The sequence below is a fragment of the Hyperolius riggenbachi genome, chromosome 1 (genome assembly GCF_040937935.1).
Source record: "Hyperolius riggenbachi isolate aHypRig1 chromosome 1, aHypRig1.pri, whole genome shotgun sequence".
Lineage (NCBI taxonomy): Eukaryota > Metazoa > Chordata > Amphibia > Anura > Hyperoliidae > Hyperolius > Hyperolius riggenbachi.
Window position 1 is genome coordinate 59,927,648 of NC_090646.1, and position 13,328 is coordinate 59,940,975.

The window sequence follows — 13,328 nt, forward strand, 5'->3', positions numbered from 1 at the left end:
GAGGAAGACTGGGGAGAGGGAAATGCCAAAATGCCTGAAGTCCAGTGTCAAGTACCCACAGTCATTGATGGTCTGGGGTGCCATGTCAGCTGCTGGTGTTGGTCCACTGTGTTTTATCAAGGGTAGGGTCAATGCAGCTAGCTATCAGGAGATTTTGGAGCACTTCATGCTTCCATCTGCTGAAAAGCTTTATGGAGATGAAGATTTCATTTTTCAGCACGACCTGGTACCTGCTCATAGTGCCAAAACCACTGGTAAATGGTTTACTGACCATGATATTACTGTGCTCAATTGGCCTGCCAACTCTCCTGACCTGAATCCCATAGAGAATCTGTGGGATATTGTGAAGAGAAAGTTGAGAGATGCAAGACCCAACACTCTGGATGAGCTTAGGGCCACTATTGAAGCATCCTGGGCCTCCATAACACCTAAGCAGTGCCACAGGCTGATTGCCTCCATGCCACACCGCATTGAAGCAGTCATTTCTGCAAAAGGATTCCCGACCAACTATTGAGTGCATAACTGAACATAATTATTTGAAGGTTGACTTTTTTTGTGTAAAAAACACTTTTCTTTTATTGGTCGGATGAAATATGCTAATTTTTTGAGATAGGAATTTTGGGTTTTCATGAGCTATATGCCAAAATCATCAATATTAAAACAATAAAAGGCTAGAACTACTTCAGTTGTGTGTATTTGAATCTAAAATATATGAAAGTCTAATGTTTATTAGTACATTACAGAAAATAATGAACTTTATCACAATATGCTAATTTTTTTAGAAGATCCTGTAGATAGTGAGCAGTGTGCCTGGGGTGTTCAAAGTGCTGTAATGGATGTTTAGCTCCCTTGCAGCCCTGTATAAGGTACTTAAAGGGAACCCGAGGTGAGAAGGATATGGTCGCTGCCATATTTATTTCCTTTTAAACAATACCAGTTGCCTAGCAGTCCTGCTGATCTTGTGTCTCTAATACGTTTAGCCATAGACCCTGAAACAAGCTTGCAGCAGATAAGGTACTCTGATTCAGGTTACTTGATTAGTCATATGGTTTTTCCAGGGTTTTGACTCAGACACTACTAATGTCAGAAAATCAACAGGGCTGCCAGGCAATTGGCATTGTTTACAAGGAAATACACTTGCCAGCTTCCATATCTCTCTCACCTTAGGTTCCCTTTGACTTGGAATATCAGGTGACCTGTTACAACTACTGGAACAGGAAGTTCCACTCCTCGGTTCCATGTTGCAGAAGAGGTAAAACGAGGTAACTCTCGGAAAGGAAATTTTAGGACTATTTAGTCCAAGCCTTGTAGAGTTGGTTTTTTGCCTTCCTCTGGATCAGCAGGAACATGTGAGGGTACAGGCTAGTGTTGTACCATATTTTCTTTTTGAACTCGATGAACGTATGCCTTTTTTCAACCTAAATGACTATGTAGCTGTAATATTTTGTGTTTACTTACTGGTATTGATCTGTGTCTAATATGTAAATTTGTTTGATGATGTAAAACATTGAAAGCGGACCTCCAATCAGTGTGCATTAAAGTTTATATGTTATAATGAATTACAATAGCCTTAATTTCATTTACTCCTCCACAGCCCATCCTCCAGCTCCATAGCCAGCCCCCAGCTTTGTGGGCGCAGTGTACTCACAACATTCCTCTTTGAGTAGAGAGGAAATCTCATGGGATGACACTATGACCACAGAGCAGGGGGCTGGTCTGTGAGTCATATGAGATGAGATGCTGCAACAAGGATCAAGAGGGATCTCGATGGCACCAAAAGGCAGGAACATATACAAGCTCGCTCCGCCCTGCATATGTCCAGGTAAGGGGGCACTCGTGCTGGGGTGAGGGGAGGAAACACAGGTGTGCCCTCAGGGCTCTGCGCCCAGAGGCTAGTGCCTCCCAAGCCTCTGCCTTGGCCCTGCCCTGAACAAATAAAGAACAGAGGCGAACCTACAGGGAAGCAGCCCCTGTGACCTCATAGGATCCTAGACCTGTGATAGGACTCCAGCTACTACTTCATTCCCTGTGATAAAGGGGTCCATCCTTCAGATCAGGTGTTTTTGTGGCTACACTTGTTATGGATGTGAAGATTTCGATGCCCATATGTGTTTTAGGACTCTTGCAAGATGGACCTCCAGGCTGTGAGGGTCACGAAGGGGAAAGGGTGTGAACATTGGGACCCCCATCAAAGCTTTGCTCAGGGGAGGGGGGCATAATTTGCATACCTCCCAACTTTTTGAGATGAGAAAGAGGGACACTTAAGCCACGCCCCTGCCACAACCCTGATCACGCCTCTGCTGCACCCTTAGTCACGCATGCCATAAAGATTTCATGAGGAAAATATGTTGTTTTATAACTCAAACCACACTGGTCCTTTCTATCCTGGTTCATTTTCCTTCATATTAACATTTTAAAATTAGTAATATATCAATTTAAAGGATGGGTATAAAATGTAGAGTTAATCAAACACATTTTTTTAGGAGAGAAATACAAATATTTACATAGAAAGAGGGACAAAGTCCTGAAAGAGGGACAAAGTCCTGAAAGAGGGACAGGGCTCCCAAAGAGGGACTGTCCCTCCAAAAGACAGACAGTTGGGAGCTATGGGATTGTAGATACTCCCCTGATAAACTATCATTTTTTACCCTTATTCTACGGGTTCAGGGCCGAGCCTGGGCGGGTGCTGCGGGTGCACTGCACCCAGGCGCCTGTCTCTGACAGGCGCCGCCCGGCCGTTGCTCATCCCCTGTGGCCGCCGCTCCCTCCGTCCCTGTGGCCGCTGCTCCCCCCCCCTTCCTCCTGGCGCCTCACTCAGACCTCGATCAGGCGGCGACCAATCGTGCGGGCGCTAGGACCTAGCACACCGCACTGATATGCGGAATTGACATAACTTCCGCATATAGAGCGGGTGCGTCCGGCGCCCGCTCGTACTGGTCGGGTCGCCGCTGATCCGGAGGTCTGCAAGGTGAGGGGGGAGTGGGAGCGGCGGCGGCTGGGGGGCTCCTTGTCACTCACTGCCTAAAGGGGCTCCCTGTCACTCACTGCTCAAATGGGCTCCCTGTCACTCACTGCCTAAAGGGGCTCCCTGTCACTCACTGCTCAAACGGGCTCCCTGTCACTCACTGCTCAAACGGGCTCCCTGTCACTCACTGCCTAAAGAGGCTCCCTGTCACTCACTGCTCAAACGGGCTCCCTTTCACTCACTGCCTAAAGGGGCTCCCTGTCACTCACTGCTCAAACGGGCTCCCTGTCACTCACTGCCTAAAGGGGCTCCCTGTCACTCACTGCCTAAAGGGGCTCCCTGTCACTTACTGCTCAAATGGGCTCCCTGTCACTCACTGCCTAAAGGGGCTCCCTGTCACTCACTGCTCAAATGGGCTCCCTGTCACTCACTGCCTAAAGGTGCTTTCTGTCACTCACTGCCTAAAGGGGATCCCTGTCACTCACTGCCTAAAGGGGCTCCCTGTGACTCGCTGCCTAAAGGGGCTCCCTGTCACTCACTGCTCAAATGGGCTCCCTGTCACTCACTGCCTAAAGGGGCTCCCTGTCACTCACTGCCTAAAGGAGATCCCTGACACTCACTGCCTAAATGGGCTTCCTGTCACTCACTGCCTAAAGGGGCTCCCTGTCACTCACTGCTCAAACGGGCTCCCTGTCACTCACTGCTCAAACGGGCTCCCTGTCACTCACTGCCTAAAGAGGCTCCCTGTCACTCACTGCCTAAAGGGGCTCCTTGTCACTCACTGCTCAAACGGGCTCCCTGTCACTCACTGCCTAAAGGGGCTCCCTGTCACTCACTGCTCAAACGGGCTCCCTGTCACTCACTGCCTAAAGAGGCTCCCTGTCACTCACTGCTCAAACGGGCTCCCTGTCACTCACTGCTCAAACGGGCTCCCTGTCACTCACTGCTCAAACGGGCTCCCTGTCACTCACTGCTCAAACGGGCTCCGTCACTCACTGCCTAAAGAGGCTCCCTGTCACTCACTGCCTAAAGGGGCTCCCTGTCACTCACTGCTCAAACGGGCTCCCTGTCACTCACTGCCTAAAGGAGCTTCCTGTCACTCACTGCCTAAAGGGGCTTTCTGTCACTCACTGCCTAAAGGGGCTCCCTGTCACTCACTGCCTAAAGGGGCTCCCTGTCACTCACTGCCTAAAGGGGCTCCCTGTCACTCACTGCCTAAAGGAGCTCCCTGTCACTCACTGCCTAAAGGGGCTCCCTGTCACTCACTGCCTAAAGGGGCTCCCTGTCACTCACTGCCTAAAGGGGCTCCCTGTCACTCACTGCCTAAAGGGGCTCCCTGTCACTCACTGCCTAAAGGGGCTCCCTGACACTCACTGCATAAAAGGCACCCTGTCACTCACTACCTAAAGTGCTCCCTGTCACTCACTGCCTAAAGGGGATACCTGTCACTCACTGCCTAAAGGGGCTCCCTGTCACTCACTGCCTAAAGGGGCTTCCTGTCACTCACTGCCTAAAGGGGCTCCCTGTCACTCACTGTCTAAAGGGGGTCCAGGCTGGCTACATATACTGGGAACACTGGCTGTTTGTCATTATGTGCATTTACTGTTGAAAAGCTGTCTCTTATTATGTGCATTTACTCGTGAAAAGCTGTCTCTTATTATGTGCATTTACTGGTGAAAAGCTGTTTCTTATTATGTGCATTTACTGGTGAAAAGCGGTCTCTTATTATGTGCATTTACTGGTGAAAAATGGTCTCTTATGTGCATTTACTGGTGAAAAGCAGTCTCTTATTATGTGCATTTACTGGTGAAAAGCGGTCTCTTATAATGTGCATTTACTGGTGAAAAGCGGTCTCTTATTATGTGCATTTACTGGTGAAAAGCTGTCTCTCATTATGTGCATATACTAATGAAAGGATGTCTGTCATTACGTGCATTTACTGGTGAAACGCTGTCTCTTATGTGCATTTAGTGGGGAAATTTTGTCAGTAAAAATCTTTTGTCAGTAAATTTTTAGGTATTTGTCAGTAAAAAATAACGTGAAAGGTTGGCAACACTGGCAGGCTGCGCGGCGCAACGGGAAAGATACAGGCAGCCCACCTCACGCTTGGGCTTGGCGGGGGGAGGAGCCGATGACAGCGAGCGAGAGTAGGGTGGCCGCAGGCAGCCATAAATATGCAGTGTGTGACTGCGTCGCACTCGCAGAGCCTCTCAACCTGAGTCAGTCCAGAGACTAGCAGACTAGCAGGCAGCCAAAGCCAGCCAGGAGCAAGCCCATGGAAGAGGGGTAGGAATGGGGTATCGCATGCATGCGTAAAGAGGTGGAAGGTGTGGGTGTGATTAGGCAGGACATGTATGTGGTTATGTGGTTGGGCGCGGTTAATTTAACCACTCCCATAGGCGCCAGAGAAAATCTTGCACCCAGGTGCCAGGCACCCCAGGCTCACCCCTGTACGGTTTCTACCAAAACAGTTTGTACTTGTTGGGTGTATGTATTGTAATACGCTTACCTTCCAGCGGCAGGTCCCGCGGCGTCTCTGGCATGGTCCGGGCTAGCGGCGGGGCTTCTGCGCTGGAGTGTTCTGGCGGCATCCCCGGCATCCCGGCAGTGTCTTCTGGCTCGCACGTGCGTGATGCAACCTTTGGGTCGCGCACGAGTTTGAGTGAGCCTTATAGGCTCAGGAGGATGATCTAGGAGGACTGCAAGTGATGTCACTAAGTAACATCACCTAATGGGAGTGGCTACTGGTTGAGCATTTTTGTATTTAAAGAGAAACTCCGACCAAGAATTTAACTTTATCCCAATCAGTAGCTGATACCCCCTTTTACATGACAAATCTATTGCATTTCACAAACAGACCATCAGGGGGCGCTGTATGACTGATATTGTGGTGAAACCCCTCCCACAAGAAGCTCTGGGACCGCGGTACTCTGGGCAAACTGCCACAATGTAACAATGTTCACAGACAGGAAATAGCTGCTTACAGCTGTCTGTAACGGCCAGAACAGCTAGAAGCAGCTACATAACCTGCCCACAGTAACAATGTCACCATGTAATACATGTCAGAATGTGAATCTGGGAGAGGAAAGATTTTACAATGAGCAAACACTGACTAAATCATTTATACATAATTATTGTAAAAATGAAGCACTTTTTTTATTACATTATTTTCACTGGAGTTCCTCTTTAAGGCCAGAGCCTTCAGTGCTCGCTGACCTTGATACCAATCAGTTCGCTGGTTCTAGGTCTAGCTAGCTAGTTTCTCTGAGCTACATTGATATATTGTGTAGACGCACAATATATGTGTACTCCAGTTAGTCAGTCTTTGTTATTTTCGTATTTATTCTCGTAATATTATTGTAACATCTGATTGTATATTTTCTGTGTACCGACTTCTCACTTGCCTCCTGACCTCGCTCTTGTCTAGTCCTTCTGTACCGCTGCCATCTGATTTACGTTACCGACTCGGCCTGTCCTCGACTCAGTTACTGCCTGATCCTTACAATACGACTGACATCTGATTACGTGTATGACCATGCTAGAAAATTTGGCTACGATTTAGCTCCCTTGTACTTCGATATCTCTGACCTGTAATTGACCTCAGCCTGATTGACTATGCTTTGTATTTTTTGTTGTATTTACCTGTACGCTACCTCACGTACCTAAACGCTGTCTCATCACGCACCAGCGTGATACTCTGTGTATATTTGTGTACTTGGATGTTTCTGTTGTAATAGGAATGAATTGCGTATTTCTTACCCACCATAGTCTACACTGCACTCTGTAAAGTGCCAGTGTGACAGCAGCGTATGCACTATATACATCATAACAATGTCACTCCAAGGTTAATGTCTCTATATCTCTGTCTTTACCGCACAAGTACATATTATCAGTAATGACGGGGGAGGAGGCTCTTCCTCAGTAATTCTGTGTTATTTTTTCTTTCTGTCTGCGGTTTGAGGGTCATTTCCTCCTCTCGCCCCTTCCCACAGCTCGGCCATCTCTCTATCTATCCGCATACATATTCTCCAGAAAACAAACCCCAGCATGGTCTCATGTCTCATAATGACGTTGGCCAGAGTTTCGCTCTGTCATTCCTCCCAGTCATATTTTCCTCACAGATAAATGACCGCCCTTCACCATCTTCAATGTCTCAGAAAAGTTGGACAAAAAGTTAATCCTGTTCTTCGGTAACTTTATCTGGGCTGCTGTCAGACGTCTGAGGACAGAGCGATAACCTTCATGTCACTACGCATTATCGTCTTCACGCTGCATATTGATCCCTTCCCATCCTCTCTGCATGGGTTGTCACCTCCTGTCCTATGTGCGACGCTTCTCACTGATTTCCCACAGTCCTCTCTGGGCTTTTTGTGCCTGGTTGTGTTCCCGACCCCAGCTCCTCACTGTGCAATCTTCTTTATAAGAGCCCTTTTCCACTGAACAAGTTTTGGTCCAAAAATCGGTTCCGCCCTCCATTCGCCGATTGCACGTCATTATCATTGTAATTGTGGTGAACCTATTCCACAAAGGTGATTAGATTTTTACCCAAGCGCAAGCTGCATTTTTGGTAAATAAAAAAAACCTGTAAAAAAAGTTGCATACTTTTACGTCAGCCCTCAATCCTCCCCAACTCCACCACTGCTGGCTAAGGCCCTTTTCCTCTTTGCAGCCGCACAGTGCAGGTGCCAGTGGGTCTGCGGTCGTGCAGTAGCACAGAACTTCTCATGCACGGAGAAATAAGCCACGCATGAGCAGTTTCATGCTGTGGCGCAGGCCATACTACTGAGGGGACCTTAGCCACAAGCAGTCTTTGACTTTAACCACTTTAGTACCAGACTGCACTGGCCCCTTAAAGAGACACTGATGCGAAAAAAAAATGTATGATATAATGAATTTGTTGTGTAGTACGGATAATTACTAGAACATTAGAAACAAAGAAAATATTCTCATATTTTTATTTTCAGTTATATCGTTTTTTTATAACATTTCCCAGAGATCAATGAATGGGAATATAGTTCCCATTCATCGATCTAAGTACCCACCAGAAAAACCGACGGCTTCTTATCAGAGGCCACTGTCTTTCTGAAAAGAAAAAAAGTTTCCCATCCTCCTAGTGCTTCCTGTAAGAGAGTTCTCCCTTCTAGGACGAAAAAAAAATCTCCCTGTGGCCATCTTGTGGCCAAATAGTAAAACTACATCTACATACATTTTTTTAATAAAATAAACCCACAGGATTACATTTTAAATTAACTGTTTAACTCCCACACCAAAAAGTACCCCAATAAAATTTTTAATGGGAAAAAAAAATACAATTAAAAACAAAAGCAAAAACATAAATAGTTACCTAAGGGTCTGAACTTTTTAAATATGCATGTGAAGAGGGTATATTATGAACATGTTTTAAATTATAAGCTTGTAAATAGTGATGGACGCAAAACTGAAAAAATGCACCTTTATTTCCAAATAAAATATTGGCGCCATACATTGTGATAGGGACAAAATGTAAATGGTGTAATAACCCAGACAAATGGGCAAATAAAATACATAGGTTTTAATTATGGTAGCATGTATTATTTTAAAGCTATAATGGCCGAAAACAGAGAAATAATGCATTTTTTTCATTTTTATTCTTAATATTCCAGTGAAAATGCATTTAGAAAAAAATTATTCTTAGCAAAATGTACCACTCAAAGAAAGTCTAATTGGTGGCGGAAAAAAAAGATATAGATCAATTCATTGTGATAAGTAGTGATAAAGTTATTGGCGAATGAATGGGCGGTGAAAATTGCTCTGTTGCATAAGGTGAAAAATTCCTGCAGGATGAAATGTTTAAAGGACCACTATCGTGAAAATTATAAAAATTTTACATAACAAAAACACATACAAATAAGTACTTTTCTTCCAGAGTAAAATGAGACATAAATGACTTTTCTCCTATGTTGCTGTCACTTACAATAAGTAGTAGAAATCTGACAGAACCGACAGGTTTTGGAGTAGCCCAGTTCCTTATGGGGATTCTCAGGGGTTTCTTTATTTTCAAAAGCACTTAGTGAATGGCAGCGGTTCTGCCCAACTACCAAAAACATGTGCAAACAGGTAGGGGGCGGTCTGCATCTTTATATAAATCCTTTTCAGGGATTGTTTCTTTAGAAATAATAAAGGCCATGCGGAGAATCCCCATGAAGAGATAGAATAGTCCAAAACTTGTCGGTTATGTCAGATTTCGACAGCAACACAGGAAAAAAGTAATTTATGGCTCATTTTACTCTGCAAGAAACATACTTCTTATTTGTATGTGTTTACATGTATTTTAAATTTTACAATTTTCGCGATAGTGGTCCTTTAACCTATTTTGGTTCCTGGACGTAGAAACTACGTCCAGGAACCATGCGCGCTACCGCGCGCTCCCGGCCCGCGGTTCGTTAGCCAGGCAATCACTGAATCGGGCTATGGTGCCCGATCACTGATTGCTCTCCCCCGCTGAAAAAGCGACTGCTTCTCTCGGAAGCTGCGCTTTTTCTGGCTGTCACCTCCCCCATGCGTCGCTCTAAGCGTGTGTTACGCTTAGAGTGACGTCATGTAAACAAACTCATGGCCAAAAAGTAATACTACAACTGAAACTAAAAAAAAATAAAAATGAACACACATTTACATTATAAATCTATTGTTTACCTCCCACCCTCCCAAAACTACCCAAATAAAATGTTTACTATAAAAAAAACAAAACCATTACAATAAAAAAAAAACATGTAAATATTGACCTAAGGGTCTAAACTTTTTAAATATCAACGTAAAGATTAAATATTTCTATATTTTTTTTATTTTAAACTTGTAAATAGTGATAGATGCAAAATGGAAAAAATGCACCTTTATTTCCAAATAAAATATTGTCGCCATACATTGTGATAGGGACATAATTTTAACGGTGTAATAACCGGGACATATGGGCAAATACAATACGTGAGTTTTAATTATGGAGGCATGTATTATTTTAAAATTATAATGGCTGAAAACTGAGAAATAATGAATTTTTCCATTTTTTTCTTATTCTTCCTGTTAAAATGCATTTACAGTAAAGTGGCTCTTAGCAAAATGTACCCCCCAAAGAAAGCCTAATTGGTGGCGGGAAAAACAAGATATAGATCAGTTCCTTGTGATAAGTAGTGATAAAGTTATAGGCTAATGAATGGGAGGTGAACATTTCTCACGTGAAAACGACGGAACGCGAATGGGTTAAGGACCAGAGCCATCCTCTTCCTATTTCGTTCTGTGATTGGCTTACAGCAGTCGCGAGGTCAGGAACCATTGAAATCAGCTCCTGACTGATATACGGAAGCTCTGTGTCAACGTGGCAGCAAAGCAAGTGGGTACAGCAACGTGGACATTGGCGTGAATGGCGGGAGCAACGAGACCGTGTGGCAGGATTTATTGAAATCTACGCCCTGGCAGGAATAGCAGGACATAAACAAGACATAGACATCAATCATTGTGGTCCGGAACCGGTTAATGTCGAAGATTGTTTAGAGGGTCTCAACGCAGGAGGTTGTGTAAGGAGACTGCGAAAGCCTTTGGACTATCTAGAGGCTTCCCCCTAATGAGGTAAGTACCCAACGTTTCTTCTTAAGGATACAGGTACCCTATAAAGCGGTCTGAGCAGTATTTTTTTTTTTAATTGTGAAACAAACCTCCCCTAAAGGTGGCCACACACCATACAATTTTTAAAAAAATATTTTTTCAATTCAAGAATTGCAATACGTTTTTCTGACTGATTGTAACATTTAAAGAATTTGACTATTGTACCTCACACGTGTTTTCAATTTTTCCCCAATTTTCATATAAATTAATCAGAAAAATCCAACACTCCCGATCTGCTTTTATCAAATGAAGACAAATAACATTTATATCGCGCTTTTCTCCTGGCGGACTCAAAGATCCAGAGCAGCAGCCACTATGGCACGCTCTATAGGCAGTAGCAGTGTTAGGGAGACTTGCCTAAGGTCTCCTACTGAATAGGTGCTGGCTTACTGAACAGGCAGAGCCAAGATTTGAACCCTGCTCTCCTGTGTCAGAGGCAGAGCCCTTAACCATTACACCATCACAACCATCCAATGGGAAACTAATTTTCGATCAGACTTCTCAAACAAAAAAAAGTCTTTCAATTTTTCTGTACAACTGAACGTTTTTTATCTAATTGCCGTAAAATTGGAACATTTTATTGTATGATGTGTTGCCACCTTAATGGAGGTTCGAAAACTGTGTGAGCTATGGGGGATAAAGTAGGCATTTACTGTATTTTTTGGACTATAAGGCTCACTTTTTCTCCCCCAAAAAATGATAGAAAAAGTCACTGCATCATATAGTCCAAATGCAGGGAGTTCCTGACTTGTGAATGCCTGCCAATCTGAACCTCCAACCCACCGCAATGTCGGGGTCTCCCTGTACTGAGCCCATGCAGAGGAGGACACAAGGGGGACAAACGGAGGACACAAAGGGGCATAGAGGAGGACACAAGGAAGACAGAGGCGGACACATGTGGGACACAAGGGGGACAGATGAGGACACAAAGAGACACAAAGGAGCATGAGGTACAAAGGGGGCACAATCCACAAGATTCCCCTTCACCATGCATGCTCCAGGTTTAGTATATATTTTCCCCCCTGGTTTTTGTCCTCTAATCCTAGGTGCATTTTATAGTCCAAAAAATACGGACTTGTCTACTATGTGCTTACAAATAACTAGCGGGAAGCTGCAACTCTGCGGCATGGGGGAGGGAAGATGGAGGCGTCCATATAGATAAGAAGTGCTATGGAGAGCCGGCTTTATTTCACGCAGCGCACAAGTCAATTAGAGAGCCATAAACATTGCATACCAAATGCATAGCAATTAAAGGGATACTGTAGGGGGGTCGGGGGAAAATGAGCTGAACTTACCCGGGGCTTCTAATGGTCCCCCGCAGACATCCTGTGTTGGCGCAGCCGCTCCCCAATGCTCCGGCCCCGCCTCCGCTTCACTTCTGGAATTTCTGACTTTAAAGTCAGAAAACCACTGCGCCTGCGTTGCCGTGTCCTCGCTCCCGCTGATGTCACCAGGAGTGTACTGCGCAGACACAGACCATACTGGGCCTGCGCTGTGCGCTCTTGATGACATCAACAGGATCGAGGACACGGCAACGCAGGCGCAGTGGTTTTCTGACTTTAAAGTCAGAAATTTCAGAAGTGAACCGGAGGCGGGGCCGGAGCATTGGCGAGTGGCTGCGCGGGTACAGGATGTCTGCGGGGGACCATTAGAAGCCCTGGGTAAGTTCAGCTCATTTTCCCCCGACCCCCCTACAGTATCCCTTTAAACTTTCTTGCAGTTTCCCAGGTTCAATTATTTATTGGAATCATCTGAAAAACGCAATTGCAGTGCAAACACAAGCTATTGCATGAAAGTTACACCAAATATGTATAAATTGTAGAAAGGTGCTATCACATTGCAGCGCGTTCACAATCAATAATCAAAGTCTTCTGAAGTTCTGCAGAAACCTCCGCCTGCATTGCCGTGTCCCGCCCCGAGCTCGGCAGCCACCAATTAGGCCACAGATTCTGAGCTGAGGGCAGGCTGGGGCATTGTAGATGGGGTTAGAGTAGACAGAGCCTTGGCAGAACTTTGTATAAAAATCTGCCATGGCCCCATTTCCAAGGGGGGCGGAGCACACCTGAAAGAATGAATTATGGCAATCCGGTAAGTACTTAAAGGGACCCTGAGCACAGGACTAAAATAAAAATATGAACCTACTTGGGGTTTCCACCAGCCCCCATAGCCTGCGAGGTCCCTCAGTGCCCTCTGTGGTCCCGCTGGTGGCTCTGGTGCGTGATTTAGGTGAGTGCAGAGGTGGGACAAGGTCCTCCAGCACCCAAGGCTTAGACACCAAAGTGTGCCTCTCCATCCCTCCCACCCCATGCGTCACAGACTGATTGCTATTAGACTAAGAGGCGCCCCAGGACCCCCATTCCCCAACACCTTAATCTTTGTCATGTATCCCCTTTTCTTATTTCGCTCTGCTTCAAACACAATAGGGGAATGATAGCTGAGTGAGTTGTGTGCCCCCTCCTACACTGCGCCCTGAGGCTGGAGCCTCTCTTGCCTCTGCTTCAGCCCGGACCTGGGTGAGTGACTTCGGCCGATGTTGTGCGCAACTGCACACGCGTGGCCCGTTCACGCACCCGGCTCAATAAAGTGCCCACTGCAGTAAGCGTCCTGTGCATGCATGGTTCAGTCTTTCGAGAGTCAGTCGAGCACCTAACGGAGCGACCGGCAGGAACATGGAGGAGACCCAGAGGACTCAGAGGGACCTCGCGGGCTACGGGGGCTCAAGGAAGCC